The sequence below is a fragment of the Ochotona princeps genome, chromosome 10, assembly GCF_030435755.1.
Source record: "Ochotona princeps isolate mOchPri1 chromosome 10, mOchPri1.hap1, whole genome shotgun sequence".
Lineage (NCBI taxonomy): Eukaryota > Metazoa > Chordata > Mammalia > Lagomorpha > Ochotonidae > Ochotona > Ochotona princeps.
In genome coordinates, this window is record NC_080841.1 from 43,043,170 (window position 1) to 43,059,025 (window position 15,856).

Consider the following 15,856-nt stretch of genomic DNA (forward strand, 5'->3'; position numbering starts at 1 on the left):
ACCAGCAGCCCCTGCAAGCTTCCTGGTGAGGCAGGCTGCGGACCATCTGCCCCTCCTGAATCTTGTTGATCTGTATGCAGAGCACACGTGAGATCACACACACACACACACACACACACTGCCACAGGGTAGTGGAGAAAAGGGAAGACAGTGTCCTTCAAGGCCCTGGCCAGGGAGAGAATGTTTATTTAGTTTTTAAATCATTAAGCGCCTCTATGCAGTCACCTTGAGAAGATCCAGTTTAATGAATGAAATTAGAGAAATTGGTGAAGGGATTTGGTGCAATGATTAAAGATCTTGCAGGAATCTGAACTGCCATGTCAAAAAGTCAGAGCGCTATCTGCCCTTAAGAGCTGTGAAGGCAACCTTCTGCCCCCACCCACCCACCCACACACGCCTGCATTCCAAGGCTGGAAGTCAAAAGAAAGCAGAAAAATCAGAGGCTGGACCAGTCCAAAGTAAGTAATCATCCGTGATGAATTAAGGACTGTTTGTTCCCTAAACATATTCTTTAATTTGCGGAGAGAGAGATTCACTAACCTACACATGTGCACTGTGCTATGCTACATCGTTATAAAGTCACGATGCTGTGGTTTGCTTGTTTCCTCTTTTTTCTTAATGGTGGAAGTCTAAGTAAATAACCTCTTTTCCCTTAATGGTGGAAGTAGTCTAAATAAATGCACAGTCCTGGGATGGGAAGTGGCGTGACTCTTGAATCATCAAGATTCAGCTTGCTTTTGGGAGGCCCTGACAAGTTCAGCTTCCTTGCATACTTGGCCCTCTAGGAGAACAGTGGTTGAGTGGGTGTGTATCTACTGAGCTGCTTTTCAGTATCATGTTGTGGGGCGAGAATTTGAGAAGCAGTTAAAACACCACCTGCATCCCGTTTCAGAGCAACTGGTCAAGTTCCTACTACTCCACTTTTGATCCAGCTTCCTGCTTGTGTGCATCCTGCGAGCCAGTAGATGTTGGCCCCAATCCTTGTGTGAGACCTGGGTTAAAAAGTTCCTGGTTCCTGACTTGGTCTGGCCCAGCCCTGGTGTTGTAGGTATTTGGCGGTGTAAACCAAAGGATTGGAGAGCATCCTGGTTAGGTTGTTTTGGCTCGTGGATACATGAAATAAAGAAATATTTGGTAATAGCTTTGTTCAGTAAAACAGGGTGCGTCTTTGGGATTAGTGATTGTAGCCAATGTCAGTAAAAAAAAAAAAAAAAAAAAAAAGTCTAATGATTCAAGGGACTCAGCAAGGCACAGAAGGGCAACAGTGGCCCAGAGCAGACCCTTGCCAGAGGCCAAGGGGAGGCATGCTCAGGAATTTAGAGAGGGCCATGGCAAGCTGAAGAGAAGTTCAGAGATGAGAAGCTGTTCCTGCTGGTCTGGGAGCAAACCTATATCCAAGGTTACTCAGCAAGACCAGTGAGAAGGGTGAAGCGCGTAGCCAAGTCAGAGGCATGGAGGCCAAAGAAAGGGAGACAGTGTCTTAGCTCACTCCAGAGGATACTTTATTGTCCTCAAAAGGTGGAGAGGAGAGAACTTTTGGGAACTACTGTCTAAGCGAAAGTCTCAAAGTTGTCACCAGCTAAGGTGTCAGCCATGACTAGGCTCAGCTCTTACACAATCATCTGTTTACATGGTGGTGGGTGCAGCATGCTTAATAGAATATCACGGCAGCAGGTGCCTGCAGAAGGAAGAGTCTCAAGTCTCAAAGAAACACACTGGAGAAGGTGATGGCGTCAAGATCAGAAAGGGAAAGAGAAAGATTGAGGAGCAGAGAAGGCCCTTCTATCTTGAGCATCAGATCGCCGAAGATGGGTGCTTACTCCCTCAATCTAGCACCGCAAACATTCAGGGGATCCTAGGTTTTATCACTTACATATGTCAGAGGTCTCCCTCAGCTGGTGATTGGAAGGTCCATGTTCTCCATGTGCCTCCCTCTGCTGTTTCCTGGTTTTCCTATTGCTTTCTTGAGACTGAAGTGACACTGGAGCTCTTGGAGGTGACAGACGTGCAACCACGGCCCTTGCACTAAAGCCAGAGTATCTGTCGGGTGACTGTTTGCTGAGAGTTCCGAGGGATGGATTGATGTGTCACTTTATGTTTAGTATACACAAACCCCCTCCATGTCTCCTCCCTGTGCTTGGCTAATTTGTTATTCCCAAAGGGTATTAGTTTTAGAAACTTGACTACTGATGCCCAGATAAAGATACAGGCCCAAAATCTTAGTTCCTGAAAGATTGTAAAGCAAAGTGAGCTTTCAGCATTCTCCAAAGACATGCAACAGAAGACAGGAGAAAAACAAAACAAAAAACAGTGTTGATCAGGTATTTGAACACAGACACACATTTAAAATTATGATCACCACCACAGGGCCCGGCATGGTAGCCTAGTGGCTAAAGTTCTGGCCTTGCATGCGCTGGGATCCCATATGGGCATGGGTCTAATTCTGGTAGCCCCGTTTGCCATCCAGCTCCCTGTTTGTAACCTGGGAAAGGGGTCGAGGATGGCCCAAAGCCTTGGGGCCCTGCACCTGCATGGAAGACCCAGAGGAGGCTCTAGGCTCTTGGATTCGGATTGGCTCAGCTCCAGCCCTTGTGGCAGCTTGGGGAGTGAATCAATGGATGAAAGATCACCCTCTCTGATTCTCCTCCTCTCTATATATCTGACTTTACAATAAAATTAAATAAATCTTAAAAAAAAAATAAAATCATGATCACCCATTACAAACATAGTAGAAGATTAGCCCTCTACTATGCCAGTTTAACAATGGGATGAATAAATAACCAACTGCATGGACTGCTGGGAATGGTGACTCTTCTGTCCCCACCATCCTTTGTTCCCTTTGGCCTGTTTTTGTTTCCTTCTGTTTCAGCAAGCTCATCCAAGATTTAAATAACTGCTTTTGGCGAATCCTTCCCAATTTTACATTTTTCTATGACCTTCCTCTTCTGCCTATGAGGTGGCCCATCCATCACCTTAGAGAGGAAAGCGAGAGAGAAAGAAAACAAGAACCGTGAGCTCCCCAAACCGTGGGCTCAGCCACCTGGGTAGCCTACTGCCTCTCCCACCCTCATTCTGGTCTCAATCACAGTCCATGTTCTGGAGGGACCAGGTGAGTGCTATGTGTCTCCCCAAGAAAATGTGCTGACCCCAGGCCTGGAAACATGATTGATTGCAAAATAAGATCTTTGCAAATGTCACTAAATACAGTCACAGTGAGACAGGAAGGTCCTTCATCCAACCCCCTACATAAAAGAGTGTGAATAGTCAGCGAAGAAGAGGTTTTGAGACATAGACCAGGAGGCCAGAAGGCCAAATGATGATGGGAGAAGCAAACCAAGGAATGCCCAGACTGCCAGCATCTCTAGAAGCTAGAAGAAGCTGAGAGAGCTCCCCTCCTCCTGATTTCAGAGAGACCCTGGCCCTGCCAACCCCTTGGTCTGAGAGGCACTGAACTTGGATTGTTGAAAGCCACCCAGTTTGTGGTCCTTTGTTCCTGGCACTCTTAGGGAAGTGAACATGGCGGGAGGCGGGAGGGGGCTTGGGGAAGAAGGTGAAGACAATGGGCTTTGAAACCGGAGCTGGATTTGAGTCAAGCTTCAGTGACTTAGCAGTGGATGTTTACGGCCAATTCCAATTCTTCGCTGAGCCTCATTCCTTCCCTGAAACCTAAGTGGCCCATGAAAGGAGAATAAGACTAATCTTGCAGGACCTTGGCGAGAATGAAATGAGATAAGGCATGCAGGTGAGTCAGGGATGTGTGTGTTGAAAATAACAGAAACTGAACATGAGTCAGGAAAAATGGCACCGCTGTGGTGTGAGGACGGGGGATTTTCCTGCAGAGTCCCTGTGCAGGAAGGCAGCTGACCTCAACCTCAGTTCTCATGAGACCTTTTCTACTTCTCACGCCTGCTGCCCTGGAGAGCTGAGCCCTGGCTGCTCCCTCCTGGCCTCTCCTCCCTTCTTGAGGCCCCGCTGACTTTCCTTTTCCACTCTACCAAATCTTGCCTCTGACAGCTTCAGCCACCAGAAAGAAAGAAAAACAAACTACTCTGATTTCCAAGTCCAAAACTCCAGTGGAAGGACCCGAATGGCCAGTTACGGGTCAGGCATCGTCACCTTCACCGCAAGCAGCTGTGCTCAGGGAGCCAGGCTGTTTCTTCTGCATCTTGAGACAACCATGGCGCACCATGTGCAGGACTGGTGGGAGAACTGTGATGCGGCAAAATAGTGTTGTTTTCCATTTGAATCCTTCAGATGCTCACAGGGACCTTCCCAGCCTAGTTTTGTCCATCTCTCTTCCTTTTTTACTCCCTTCTGCCCTCATGGCTCTTGTCATGCAGTATAGTCTCTAACTGTCCTCCAGCTGGTCCTTGGCCTGGAATCTGAAGCAAGCTGTGGGCTGGAAGTGAGCCGTCTTGCCCTGGCAGGTCCCCTGTGCTATTTGCACCTGCAACCCTAGCCCTGTGGCCAGCTTCTGAGCTCTCTGTGAAGGCACTGCCCACAGGCCACATCTTCAGCACCTGCCACTCCAAAGAGGCTTTAAGGTAGATGCCATGAAAACCCTTCAATCCACACCTGCTACTCCAGGTCTCAGGGGTATCTCCTCCAATACTACAGGCAGTGATTAAGTCACCTAATTGCATCGCGTCCCAACCCCAGGGTCTTGGTGCTTGTGTCTCCTCCAAGTTCCAGACCCAGAAAAGGATTACTTCTTCTTAGACCTGCTAGGATGGGCCTGAAACCTGTTGGAAAGGCTAGGTGGGTCCTAGCACTTCCACTGGGACAAATGGGGAGGTGGGCTCAGGAACTGTCTTACTAAGCAGGAAATAAAAACCTCTGTGAAGAGGAGACAAAACATTTTTTAAAAAATTTATTTATTTTTACTGGAAAGGCAGATTTACAGAGAGAAGGAGAAACACATAAAAAAGATGTTTCATCCACTGGTTCACTCCCCAAGTGGCCATAATGGTCATAGCTGAGTCAATCTGGAGCCAGGAGCTTCTTGGGTACAGGATCCCAAGCACATGGGTCATCCTCTACTGCTTTCCCACGCCACAAACAGGGATCTGTATGGAAAGCAGAGCGGCCAGGATACAAATCGGCACTCGTGAGGTTTGAAGGAGGAGGATTAGCCTGTTGAGCCATTGCATCATGCCTGAAAGAATGGGCTTCATCTCAAAGGAAAGGGAAAAGACAAGGACAAGGCAAACAGCAAGCATGCGGGGAAGCAAGAATCCTAAGCCTGGAATACAGGGTCTTCAGGTATACCAGGGTAAAATGATGTCTTTCTGATTTCAACTGTCCGCAAAATGCTCAACAATGCTCAGTGTGTTCCTTGAACCTGAGCTTTTGTTCTCTCCCTCTTTCATCTCCATTCCTTCATTCCTTTCTAGATCTCCTTTTTTTCCTGCCCTTGTTGGCCATTTCACCAGGTAAGAGCATAATCCACCCATGACTGCTCTCAGTGTGTGCAGAATGCTGGAAACAGGATTTGCTCACTGTCTCTTTCCCAACTAGGAGCCCCCATGAACTATTTTCAAGACATTTCACTTCTGGCCAGGTGTGTGTAGGTCTTCTGAACTCAGGGCTCCTATGTGGGAGTCAGGAGACCACTGGATTAGTTTTTAGCATGGAAGGTGCAGGAGGTCCTATCTTGCTGGAATGAGGTTCCTTAGGTGTGTGTAGGGGTATGGTGTTGAGGGGGAGTATAGAGGAGTAGAACAACTGTTGAGATAGGATCAGGGTCAAGCTCAAAATAACTGAGTGGCCTCAAGCAGCCTGGACTCCGTGGGTTTCCTCCACGGAACCTGCAGGGCTTAGCTCCAAAGCTAGGGAAAACGAGTCGTATAAGGCTAGTAGGGCAGCTCATAGGGAGAATTGGAGAATGAAGGGGAGAGCTCCAGCTCCAGTCCCCACTGCTCTACTTCTAATCCAGCTCCCTACTAAGGAGCCTAGAAAAGCAGCTGGAGACGGCCCAAGGGGAAACACAGGATAGGGTTTGGGCTTCTGGTTTCTGCCTGGCCCATCCCTGGTTGTTGGGGCCATGTGGGAGTGAGACCTACAGATCAAAAGATCTCTCTGTCTCTTGCTCTCTCTCTTGCTCTGTCACTCTGTCTTTAAATAACAATAAAAGCTTAAAAAATAATATGTAGACAGTGAAGGTATTTAGAAATACTCTAGTCCAATTCTTTCATTTTACCATTAGGAAGATGGAAGTTTAAATCATTTAAGTGACTTGTAGGAGGTCACATACCTAATTAGTACCAGCTATATTTGCAATGTTAGCAAGATTATCAAAGATTATATAATGAAGCTGCAATGCATAGCAGCATGACAGTTGAGTCATGAAACATTATTCTGCTGAAATAAAACAAACACGAAAGGATAATTGCAAAAAGAACAAACAGTTTCAAAGCAAAAATGTGAAAACCACAGTAAGGAAAAACAGGGGTTACTAATCAGGTCAGCATTTGGACTCAATGAGAAAATGAGTTCATTGTTCCCCAGATTAGTTTGCAGAGTTCAAGGGCCTTTTCTTTAGGACCAAACTGGGTTTAAAATGACTAGTAGAGTCACTGAGAACATTTTTGTAGCATTTTATGTAAAAACAGAAATGGGGGGTGGGAACCATATTCATGCCACTTAAATTTGTACTGCCTGAGTTATTTGCCTAGAAACTGGAAACTTTGCCTCATTACAAAGATGCAAGACAGAGAGAGAAGCCAAGCACAGCCTACAGAACAAGCCATTCTGCAGTGGTGGGCCTGGGCAGACAGGCAGGGCCCTTCCCAGACGTGACCCAGAGGACTTTCCATGGGGTCTTTGTGGGGTGGTGCACTGGGAATTGTGAGTTTAAAGGCTGTGTTCTAACAAGGACCAGCCCTGCAGCCGCTCTCCGGCTGTCTCTCTGTCCATCAAAAACCCCCAAACAGTAGAAACTAGGTGCTCAGTTTGACTAAATGATGAGCAAAATAAAAGACCCTGCTCTAAATTGCCTGCTAATTATTCCAGGGACATTCTTCCTGTCAATCTTTTATTAATTATCCAAGGGGAAATGATTCTTGCAAAGCAACACATAGAGAAATGATTCATCTGACATAACTTCCTTCATTTTTCATCCAATTGAAACAATTCCAGGAGCCTCAGCTAGCAAGAAAATTGGGAGAAACCCAGACTGAATGTCCCTAGCACACAGCGCTCTAGGCTGCCGCCCGTGGCAGAGGCCCTCTGCATGTGTAGACACCACCTTCCTTCTCCCCAGATGTTCATCATGAATAATGGATTCATGAAGAAGTTCTAATAAATGACTGATTACAGTTTCACAAGCCGTGGCAACCATGGTGAGCGAGAGCACTACAGAGTCTCAAATATATACATTTTAATTCCTGGAAATTAAAAAATATATACAAGCCATAGAGTTAAAAATATAATCTTGGAAACTTTTCAAGATGAGCAAAATCATGTTATCACATTGTTGTACAATTTTTATCAATTTATGTTGTGTTCTCTAGCCTACATTTGCTGTATGTGACATCTTAACCATAAACATATGTTCTCACACTATTTCTAATTATTAGTTTTTTTTTAAGTCAGATATACAAAGAGGAAGGGAGACAGAGATGATTCACTCTCTAAGCAGCTGCAATGACTGGTGCTGTGCCGATCCGAAGCCAGGAGCCTGAAGCCTCTTCAGGGTCTCTCACGTGGGTGCAGGGTCCCAAGCTTTGGGCTGTCTTTGACTGTTATCCCAGGTCACAAGCAGGGAGCTGGGCGGGAAGTGCAGTTGCTGGGATTAGAACCTGAACCCATATGGGATCCCAGCACATGCAAAGTGAGGACTTTAGCACCTTTGGCTACCACAATGGGCCCAGAGTATTTTATTTTTTAAAGATTTGTTTTTAGTGGAAAGATAGATTTACAGAGAAGAGATACAGAAAGATCTTACATCTGCTGTTTTACTCCCCAATCTGCCACAATGACTGTAGCTGAGTTCATCTGAAGCCAGGGAACAGAGCTTCTTCACACATGGGTGCAAGGTCTCAAGGCTGTGAGCTATCCCCCACTGCTTTTCCAGACGTCAGGCAGGGAGCTGGATGGGAAGTGGAGCAGCCAGGACCCAAACTGGTGCCCCTATGGGATCCTAGCACATGCAAGGTGAAGGATTAGCCACTGAGCCATTGTGCTGGGCCCTCTTATTGTCTTTTTCTTTTCCACTTTCTTTTCTGAAAGACAGGTGAAAGTGTACCCACTTCTCTATATCTTTTCACTCAAATGATAACTGGGAGGCAGAGACAATGGGTAGTGGAAGCATTCATTTCAACATGCAGACTGGATTCTTGAAAAGACCTGGGGTTAAGATAATGAAGATATGTCCACACTACATGAGTGTGAACACACAGACCCAGAACCACAGGCAGAGGCTGGGTGTATGGAATTTTAGGAGCCCTTAAAAAAAGATTTCATCAGGCATTCAAAGGCATGTATTTTAAATGCAATTACTGTGTATAATTAGCTGTTTCATCTTCAGTGTCAGTGAATTTAGAATTTAATCTCTGATTGCACAAAATAGAATACTAAGCAGCTTCCTCCAGAGAAGGGCTGCTCTGGCTGGCTATTGGTGGTTGGATGATGTGGCCACACTCCTCAGAACCACTGTAGGACAAAGGGTGGGAAAAGAAAGGACACAGCCAAAGCACTGACTTTTGCTAGACACTCAGGTGTCTTTGAACAATGGTCAAGACACAGTTCACCAGGGGTGCCTTCTCAGAGTCTCTCAGCCTGTGGCAGGTGGAAGTGACCACTTTGTGTTCAGGCAGAGTGGCAAACCCAGGCTGTGCCACGTTTAGCTACCTGTATCCATGTCTGCTTTTCTTAGAGGCTTATGAGTTCTGTGAGGGCAGGGACCACATCTTTGTAAACTTTGTGATTTTGCATAGAGTGAATAAACCACCCATTGAAATCAGCTAGGGGCCCAATATACAAACATGAGCTTTATGGGGCTTGCATGGTGGTCACAGCAAGATAATCCTCTGCCTGAGATGTTGTATCTTATATGAGTGCTAGTTCAACTCGCAGCTGCTCCACTTCCGATCCACCTTCCTGCTAATGGCCTGGGAAAGTAGCAGAGGATGGCCCAAGGTTGTGGGAGTTCCAGAAGAAGCTCCTGGCTCCGAGCTTCAGATCAGCCCAATTCTGCCTGATGAACAAAACTATCCAAAGTATATTAATTTAGTGATTTTTTTTTGCTAACATAAACCTCCAGAAAAGCCCAATTTGTCCGCAGGTTGGCATGGTGCCTTCTCAGTCCCACAGCAGAACATGTGCAACTGGCAGAGGTTTCCTAGACTTTAACTGCCTGGTGGACATCCAGGCACAGCCAAGTCCAGCATGGGACTTTCTGCACAGAAATTCAGCCTCAATCCAAGCCACCCGACAGTGACTTGATGACAATATTTATAAACATATGGGGACAAGCATATGAGTACAACAGTTAAGGTGGTGCTTGGGGCATATTCATCCCTCGGAGGAGTGCCTGAGTTTGAATCCCAGTTCTGCACCTGATTCTAGCAAATCACAGCTCATGTAGTCGGGGTCCTGCCACCCCCAGGCGGACCTGGATTGAGGCCTTGCCTCTCAGGCTTATCCTCACTCAGTTTCAACATCATGGGTATCTGGGGAGTGAACTTGTGAATAGGAGCTCGTTATATCTTTCTCTTTGTCTTTTTTCTCTTTTTTTGTCTGCTTTTCTGGCTTTCACATACAATAAAATACACTTGCAAAAATAAAATTTAAAATGTATGAGTAAACATAGGCTGTCAAGTTTAAGTGATGCTTCATGGTTTGGCTTTAATTCTAGCTTTCATTTTTGACAAATATATGAATTTTTTCAGTTATTCCTGGAATACAAGCTTCTCAAGGACAAGAACTACGTCTGTATTGTCCCCAGCCCCAAGAATAAGGCATAGTGAACACTTCCCAAGTAACTGAATTTGTGTGTCAGCCTCTGGGATAAAAGTTTGCTAATAAAGAATATGAGTTACTTGCCCATTTCCAGAAAAACAAAAGCAAAAACATGTTCATTAATGACCCACCCATGCAGAGTCCATGGATGCCACAGACAAAAAAAACTGATGGATTCATTGTAGTGATTTGTGAAGTCCGCACAAAATCCAAAGCAAGACAGTGTTCACTCGAAGTACATCCTGAGATTTTCTAAATAAAGTCTGTCCCTTGGCCCCAGGGGAAAGGCAGCGAGGCCTCTCAGAGCATAGGGTGGGAGTTGGTATCCCCAACTTCCTCTGGGAGTCTCTTGGCTACTCCTGGAACTATTTCCATGGGACAGAAGCCCCCTGATAATAGGCACATTGGGATGTGGGAATGAAGAGACCAGCCCAGAACAAAGAATTTGCTTTCCAAAGATGAGCGTGTGCATGGGTGCTGTGGAAAGTGTGTGATTTCCCTACGAAAGACTCATTCCAAAATGTGAGAGAGAAAGTTCCTCAAATCAGCTTGTTCCTGCTTATTTATCATGATAGCAAAAGAACCGAGGGGAAGAAGAGGCAGAGCGGGGAGAGCGGTGGGGCAGTGTGTGTGGGTGTGGGGAGGGCATTTCTGTTTTTCCTGTGCCCACATCCTCAGTCCCTTTGAGAGAAATGGAAGCTCTGGCTTTGGACTTGGTTTATCTGACCCTCAGGGCAACGCCCTACCTCTGTAGCCACCTCTCAAGGAAGGCAGCGTAAGCAGGTGAACACAAGCCTGGAACTTACCAGATGCAGGCATCACGGGCGTGTGTGTGTTCTGCATGCACATGCGCATGTGCACTGCAGGAAAGTATCACCTTGGGGGGGCAGTGTGCATGCATTTGTGTGTATGTATGTGTGTGTATGTATGTGTGTGGTAGCAGAGAAGGTGGTGACGGAGAAAGATTTAGAAGCAACAGAGAAGAAGCAAAGCCTGACACCAAGCAGTTATTCCCTTGTTAACCCAAGGCAAGTCCTTCAGCCTAACACTTAGTTGTTCATTTATACAAGTGTGCTAGTGAAAAACACTATGCTGGCTCTTTTACAGAGCTCGCTAAAGCCCTCCCCCCAGTGGCCTCATGTGGAGAATGTGCTGAGCATCGTTACTTTTGTGTTTCTCTTATCTCTGGGCCACAACCACTTCCAATGGGTAGACTGCATGGTAGAGCCAAGTGCCTGTAGCTGGGGCTGTAGGCCATGGAAAACAGACGTTTGGGTTCCCTGGGAAGAGCAAACTGACTCTAACTCCCACATGGGATTTGTGTTAACATACAGCCAGCTCAGGGGCAGGGTAATTTGGGCTGTTTTTAGCACCCCCTCTGCCCTGCCTAAAGCTACCCTCACTATTTACCAAACCAACATTTCTACTCCTGCAGCCCCACCTTGAGAATTCTCTCCGAAAGTCATTCTCTATATGATAATAGTAGTTACTATATTGACCGAGGTGTGTAGCACACACACTTTGCCCTGCATAAATATGACTATCTGATCTGATCCTTATAAAATTCCTCAGAATGAATGGCATCACCTCCAGTTCCTCCAGAGAGGAGGAAACAAGTTTAGGGAGGGTAGGTTCTTGTCTAAAAGCACACAGCAATTGAGCAATAATTAAGATATCGGAAGCCTGTGAGGCCTAGAAAGCCATGGTCATTGTGGTTGGCCGGCCATTTTGCCTTGAGGCCCATGGAGACCTGTGGTGCTTGGGGGAAGGGAAGAGTAGAAGATGGGGAGACTAACTCTGGATGTGCAGGCCAAGTCTTGGGTTACTGACCAGAGGTCCCCTCCCATGTTCTTGCATATGCCTATTATTAATTGTTCCTCCATGGCACCTATGAGGAGGAAGAGAGCAAGAGTGTAGCTAAATATCATCCATAGAACGGTCCTCAGTTTTGTCCTGTGGCAACTGCTGGGTAGCCTCCGGCTGCCTCTCCAATCCTACTGGGGTAAAGTGCCACCTGAGAGTCAGTGTGCCCCAGCCAGTCTAAGTAGAGTGCAGAGAAAGAAGTTTTGCTGTGGGCACCCAGCTAAGCAAGCAGAAGTAGACGTGTGCTCAGGGATCCCCTCTGGCCTGCAGCCCTTCTTACTGCCCAGGGCTAAATGGTGCAGCCTTGCCCTCTGCAGGACTGGGCATGGTGCTGGAGCATGAACAGTCCCATGTCTGCCCCGGCCTAGTTCTTCCCTTGGATAGGACCAGACTCCTGTGCTCAGGGAAAAAGCTACCACAGAGACTCATGTTTTGGCCCTAGGTCTGAGGCCAGCTGGATCGTGCCCACAGTCATTGGCCTCCCCACAACTTTGGATTTCTCAGGCTGAGAATGAAATTAAAACTTGCGTTTCTTTATATCCCTCAACATTGCTTTCCGTTGAAAATCCCAGTCATTTGAATCTTTTGTCTCTGTTCTCTTTGGGTTCACTGGGAAAAGATCTTCTCCAGTGGGACTGATGGATCATGGAATTCCTGGCGGGGGGCAGGGAGGGTGGCTCACTCAGTGGGGCATGGATGGTGGAACAGAAATGGGATTGTTACAGCAGCTGTCAGAGTGAGGAAATGGCACTCTTCAGAGTCCCATCCCAGAGGCGGATTCCATGGCTACAAGCTCCTCCAGGCTCTTAGCATGTTTTCAGAGAACAAGACTCAAGACCCCACCAACAGTGCCCATCCCGCAGTGGCATCCTGCAGCCAAGGTCACTCTGGGGACAGTGGCTCTTTTCTCAATCACCCATCACAGTCATTCATGATTAAGCAAATGTAATAATATTCTCACCATAACCCTGCCTCTTCCCAGTCAAATAACAGCTCTGCACATTTAAGCTGCTCAAACTCTTGACTGTGATTAACTGCTATAGCAACAGCACAGCAGTCTGTAGAGTTTTTTTTTTTTTTTTTTTTGCTCAGGGAAAAACAGCACTGGCCTACCCTGCGGATGGGGTGAGAAGGACGGGCTGCAAGATGGAGGCTTCCTTTGCCTATTTGCATATGGTACTTTTCAATGTGAAAATGTGCTGAGATAAGAGTGGAGGTCAAGTTGGGGAACAACAAAGATTTCCAGGAAATGAGGAAGAGGTTTCTCCTAGGCAATGTTGCCGAGCTTTGCTTATTTGCGGCTTGCAGTCAGCAGTGGTTGGTGATTCTTGGAGCAGGTGAGACAGCAGACTGTAAACAGGGCCAAATTCCAGCTCTTTTGTCCTTTGTTAAGGGGTGTGTGTGTGTCGGGGGCGGGGGTGGGGGGGACAGGGTATATGGAGGCCGTGGGTAAGCTGGGGCGGGAAGGGGGGCTTTTCCTACAGAAGATAAAAATCAGAAGGGCAACCCTCAGCTCCTGAGCTGGCTGCCCTTGCTCTTCACAAATAGGTCCTTGAGTGCGGGGGAGCAGAAATCTAAACCATCCATCTCCCCAAGTGTTCTGAATAGAACAAACACCTACTTCATGAAAGAAATAAGGTTTTCAAAAGATCTTTGCAACAGGATACACTGGTGGCGTGGTCACCTAAGTGTTTTTGGAAGAGGAAAAGAGCTATTCAGCATTAAAGATTCAGGAATGTCTGTTGACATATTAAGGAAACAACCTCAGGGGACAGCTGACAAGGCTCCAAGAAGCATCACCAAGGGAACAGTGACGCAAACGTGTTCCGTTTTCACAGGCTGGCCCGCTGCCAGGCTCCCTCGCCTGATGGCTGATGTAATGCTAATCTCTATCTGGGTTAGCATTGCTTAGATAGCAACTCAGCTCAGTCAGCTGCTGTCAATAGCAGCTCCTTTTATAGGAGACAGCAAAGGAAAAAAATACGTATCCACGCATTTAGATATAGATAGAGAGAGACAGACAGTACTAACTCCACAACCCATCATGCTGAAAATCTATAGATGGTGCAAAACAAACAAACAAACAAACGAAAAGAAAACAGGCAGGGAAAAACAAGTCTGATAGAAGCTCCTTATCATGCACACACTGTCTCCATTTGGAGTAAACCTGGTGGTCTTCCACACTTATTGCCATCTGTGACAATACCAGTGTTCAAAAGCAGAACCAAGGGATATGCCTAGTTCCCAGATGAACTAATGATGCAAGAGAGTAAAAGACATTAAGTTGCAATGCAAAAATAATGATCTTTTTCATTATGGAACAAATGGGCTGATTCCCTTTAAGCCTACACATGAAGCTTCACTTCAAAAAAAAAAAAAAAAAAACCTTTAGTGGAGATCTCTGTTTTTCAGTTCTTAGAGACTAAATAATAAGAATCATAATTATGCAGATTTTAATAGTCTTGGGGCATGCGTATGTTGGGTGTCTTCTATAACGGTGTTGAGGGTCACTTTAAAGTGTCCTCCAGGCAGGGCAATTTTAACTGTCCCAGTACAATAAAGAATAACCCCTTTCTAAAAACTAACTTCACTTAAGCAGAGCCTTACTTCTTGGCTAGATTGTGCTTAGACAGAAGGAAGGAATCCACACTGTCCCATATAAATGCCCTTGGGCAAGTGTTTTCCTAGTTCCAGGCCATCACATCCACAAGGCGTGGGGGCTGGGGAGAGGCCAGAAGCAGAAGGTGATGACTTAGAGCAACAGATACCCCTAGGGTGGCAGGGATGTGACAAGAATGACACTTTTTTAATCTTGTAGATGTTTCTTAAAGGTAGTTTGTTTTGTCTTCAATCTATGAGACATTAAGGACAAACATCAGGAGCCTATGAGCCACCTGAATTTATATGAAAATTACACATGTAGTTTTCTGGCAGTGGAGGTAGGGGGAACTTAATGATTTCATCAGACCCCAAAGGGATTCACGTGCTCCTATCCAAAGTTAAAATTGGCAAATTTGAGATGAGTTCAAAAAATCCTCTAGAAATTTGATCTCAATTTTCCTTTACCTCCGAGGGAGATGATTTATTTACAGGTAGAGAAAGTGGGCAGTTGAGAGGCTAAGTTCCCAGCAAAGGTCAGTGAAGCTGCAAGTCTGTTGTTATCTAGGCCACCTGATTGTGAGTTTCTGAGGCATGTCCATTATTAGGAAGGCTCCATTAGAGTGAGGTTCATGAAGGAGGGGACAAGGCAGCTCAGGACACCTGCTGATTCAAATCCACAGATACACTTGGCTCTCCAGCATCTGCCACACTCACCGCCTTCCTCCTCCCCATATTCCTGCTGCCCACAATCTCCCTGCAATCAATTCAGGGCTAAGCAAAAGATTCAACCTCAACTTTCCCATGAACGTAACGTTTTAGCATCGCCTTTCTTTGAGAAGGCAATGTTGGCTTCAGAGTACTGAAACACAGAACACTTCCCATCTGGCAGGAAGGGCACGGAGCAGGAAATGAGAGAGCCTAGATACGAAGGAGCTGCCTTGCATGGTAGAAAACAGGTGGCAAATTCAGTTCTCCAGGCTCACAGCCCTGTGTGTGCCACATCGGCTCCGCCAACCCAGCCTTGGAAGAATCACACCTCCTTTGAGTCCAAGTCCTTGTGTTCAGGGGGCAAAGACCAGCAATCGACGACTCAGGAAAGTCCATACCAGCTGGGAGGACAAGGGTAGAGATTTTGTCTCTTCTTAAAGCAATAGTTTCTAATGTTATGGTTATAAAATTTTATTTGTTCATTGTAGAAAAATGTGGGGAAGCAGAGTAACAAGAGGGGGAGTAAGATATTTGTAATCCTATCTCTCCTAGGTATTATCCTAGATAAGCAAACACCTTGGTGGTTCCCATTGAGTCCTCCTCTTTTTAATCAATCATGAAGGACTTACAGACTTACGGTTTCCGTGTGAGGAAAATGTGAATGATATATCCTCTCTTGCCTGCTGTTAGTCAGCTCAAGTAAGATTATGAATTTGAAAATGAT